The sequence below is a fragment of the Elephas maximus genome, chromosome 1, assembly GCF_024166365.1.
Source record: "Elephas maximus indicus isolate mEleMax1 chromosome 1, mEleMax1 primary haplotype, whole genome shotgun sequence".
Classification (NCBI taxonomy): Eukaryota; Metazoa; Chordata; class Mammalia; order Proboscidea; family Elephantidae; genus Elephas; species Elephas maximus.
The window spans coordinates 40,932,778-40,936,787 of NC_064819.1; the positions used below are offsets into that span (position 1 = coordinate 40,932,778).

Sequence of the window (4,010 nt, forward strand, 5' to 3'; positions counted from 1 at the left end):
TGGCATGCACAGGGCCTTGGGGGTGGGGAGGTGGGGTCCACTAAGCACTAGATCCAGGGGAACCTGGCTACACTCAGGCACAACAGAGCTTCGTAAAATGAAGCACTACATGTGATGCAGGCTGAAAGGTGGAGCAGAGATTGTGTGGGAGTTTTGGTTGCACACCGGGGGTGGGGATTGGGGCAGAGGGGTACAGGCGCAGGGGTGTTATGTACTGTGCTCTGACGTTCTTTGGAAGTCTTTCAAAGATGGCCGCAGTTCTGTCATTCTTGAAAGACTTCTCCTTACACCACCTCATACTGATTGGCCATGATGAACCGGGACAGGCAGCAGGCCAGCAACATACCATTCAACTGGGAGAATGCAATTCCGAAAGCCACTCCAGGGATGATTCCCATGTTAGTCTCCGTGAAACAGGTCACCAGATCAAAATAACCCTTCTGGTTAAATTTGATGACGGCCACAGTCAGATTGTGTAGATCCTGGGGATTACAGTCTTTTCGTTCAGGTAGCAACTGGGCAGGGGGGATGCCATGCTCTGGGAAGTACGGGTTGATGCTCCAGTTGGTATAGTTCTAAACACCTCAGCAGCTCAGACTGCGCTGCACATGATCCACTGCCGGCTCTGCTCATCATTCCCATTGTAATTCCTCATGGTACCCATGTAAGTCCTCAGGAAGGTGTCCTTGATCTCATGACAAAACACAAACTCTGAACTGTCAGCTACAAGCTCGGCCAGGAACACCAGGGACAAAAACATGGCATACAGTTTCAGCATCCATGGGCTGCCACGGCAAGCTGCAAAACATCTAAACAGGCCAGAAATGATGATAGCGGTTCCAGTTCCACCACGCACATAGGAAGTATTGGTGGAGTTCTCCACGATAAGGGAGATACAGGTGCCCAGAGTGAGTTTGCCCCAGACTCCAACAGCCAGCAGGATCACCCCAGTGATCCAGAAGTCGAAGGGGTAGATGATGAGGAGGGTTTTCAGACAGTTTATCACAGGTTTCGTCTCTATTCTCCTTGATGCCATACTACAGAGTGTAGTCAGCAGCAGTAGCTGCGGGTGGCAAGCCTATTTCGTTTTTTTGATTTGTGCCAGTAATGCCCCGGTGAGATGGTATCTCATTGTGGGTTTTGATTTGCATTTCTCTAATGACTAGTGATTGTGAGCATTTTCTCATGTGCCTGTTAGCTATTTTAGTGTCTTTTTTGGTGAAGTATCTCTTCATTTCCTTGGTCCATTTAATTGAATTGTCTTTTTCTTGTAGAAGTGTTGGATTTTCCAGTAGATTTTAGAGATTAGACCTTTGTCAGGTTTGTAATACCCAAATTTTTTTCCCCCAGTCTATAGGTTCTCTTTTTACCCCTTTGGTGAAGTCTTTTGATGAGTGTTTAATTTTTAGAAGATCCCAGTTATCGAGCTTATCTTCTGGAGTTTGTGTGTTGGTTATGGTTTGTATCCTGTTAGTGCTGTGTATTACAGCCTCTATCATTGATCCTATTTTTTCTTCTATGATCTTAATGGTTTTTGGTTTTATATTTAGGTCTTTGATCCATTTTGAATTAGTTTTTGTGTATGGTGTGAGTTACGAGTCCTCTTTCATTTTTTTGCAGATGGACATACAGTTTTGCCAGCATCATTTGTTGCAAAGACTGTCTTTTGCCCATTTATGGGAATTTGGGCCCTTGTTGAAGGTCAGGTGACCATAGGTAAATAGATTTACATCTGGGTTCTCAATTCTGTTCCATTGGTCAGTGTATCTGTTGTTGCATAGTAGGTTCTGAGGTGTGTGGAGGTACTGCTAATTCTCCTACTTCATTCTTCTTCAGTAGTGCTTTTACTTATCTGAGGCCCCTTCCTTTTGCACATAAAATTAACGGCTAGCTTTTCTACCTCTTTAAAGAATGTGGTTGGTATTTGAGTCAAGGTTGCATTGTATTTGTAAATTGCTTTGTGTAGAATTGTCATTTTCACAATGGTTGAGTCTACCTATCCATAAGCGTGGTATGTTTTTCCATTTATGTAGATCTCTTGGTTTCCTGCAGTAGTGTTTTGTAGTTCTCCAGGTATAAGTCCTTTACATCCCCGGTTAGATTTATTCCTCAGTATTTTATTTTTTTAGAGGCTGTTACAAATGGTATTGTTTTCCTTCTTGTTGTTCTTTTTATTGGTGTATAAAAATCCGACTAATTTTTGTGTGTTTATCTTGTATCCTGCTGATCTGTTGAATCTTTCTATTACTTCCAGTAGTTTTCTCATGGAGTCTTTTGGATGTTCTATGTATGGTAGGTATCATATCATCCTCAAATAGGGACAGTTTTACTTCTTCATTACCAGTTTGGATGCATTTTATTTCTTTTTCTTGCCTTATTGCTCTAGGTAGGACTTTCAGCACAATGTTAAATAGGAGTGCTGATAAATGGCATCCTTATCTTGTTCCTGTTCTCAAGGGAAATGTTTTCAGCCTCTTTCCATTGAGAATGATGTTGGCTGTTGGTTTTCTATAGATGCCCTTTATATGTTGAGGAATTTCCCTTCTGTACCTATTTTATGGAGAGTTTTATTAGGAATGGGTGTTGGACTTTGTTGAATGCCTTTTCTGCATCAATTGAGATGATCATGTGATTCTTCTATTTTCTTTGATTTACGTGGTGGGTTACATTGTTTGATTTTCTAATGTTGAACCATCCTTGCATATGTGGTATGAATCCCAGTTGGTCATGCTGTATTTTTTTTTTTTATATGATGCTTAATTCTATTTCCTAAAATTTTGTTGAGAATTTTTGCATCTGTATTCCTGAGAGATACTGGTCTGCAATTTTTTTTTTTGGTGTCTTTACCTGGTTTTGGTATCAGGGTTACAGTGGCTTCATAGAATGAATTCTGAAGTATCCCTTCCATTTTTATGTTCTGAGATAGTTTGAGTACTACTGGTGTAAGCTCTTCTCTGAATGTTTGATGGAATTCTCCAGTGAAGTCATCTGGGTCAGGCCTTTTTTTTGTTGGGAGTTTTTTTTTTTTTTTTAATTATGTTTTCAATCTCTTCTCTTGTTATGGGTCTGTTCAGATTCTCAACTTCAGATTTTGTTAGTTTTGGTAGACAGTGTGTTTCTAGAAATTTGTCCATCTTCTCTAGGTTTTCAAATGTGTTGGAATATAGCTTTTCATAGGACTCTGTTATGATCCTTTTTATTTCAGTTGAGTCTGTTGTAATGTCCCCCATTTCATTTCTTATTTAGGTTATTTGTATCCTCTCCTGTTTTTCTTTTGTCAGTATAGTCAGTGGTTTGTTGATTTTGTTGATCCTTTCAAACAACCAACTCTTGGTTTTGTTGATTCTTTCTGTTATTTTTCTATTTTTATTTATTTCTGCTCTGATCTTCATTATTTCCTTTCTTCTGGTGGCTGTGGGCTTCTTTTGCTGTTCTCTTTCAATTTGTTTCGGTTCTGTAGCTAATGCTTTGATTTTGTCCCTTTCTTCTTTGTTGATGTGTATATCTATTGCTATAACTTGACCTCTAAGCACTGCCTTTGCTGTGTCCCAGAGGTTTTGGTATGATGTGTTTTCATTTTCGTTTGATTCTAGGAACTTTTTGATTCCATCTCTGATTTCTTCTATTACCCAGTGATTTTTTAGCAGGGTGTTATTCAGTTTCCATGTAATTGATTTTTTTTCCTTGCTCTTCCTGTTGTTAATGTCCACTTTGATGGTGTGGTGATCAGAAAAGTTACTTTGTATTATCCTAATGTTTTGGATTTTGTTGAGTGTTGCTTTGTGATCTAAGATGTGTTCTATTCTGGAGAATGTTCCATGTGTGTTGGAAAAGAATGTGTACTTTGCAACTGTTGGGTGGAGTGTTTTATATATGTCTATGAGTTCAAGTGGGCTGATTGTGGCTTTTAAGTCTTCTGTATCTTTTTTGAGTTTCTTTCTAGTTACTCTGTCCTTTACCTAAAGCAGTGTGTTGAAGTCTCATATTATTATTGTGGAACTGTCAATTTC

At 39.4% G+C, this 4,010-nt stretch overlaps 1 pseudogene; it reads right to left on the reverse strand.

Moving 5' to 3' along the window:
• Positions 1–284: 284 nt before the first annotated feature.
• Positions 285–1,036, reverse strand: LOC126075094 (tetraspanin-7-like; annotated as a pseudogene).
• Between the last annotated feature and the right edge of the window lie 2,974 nt (positions 1,037–4,010).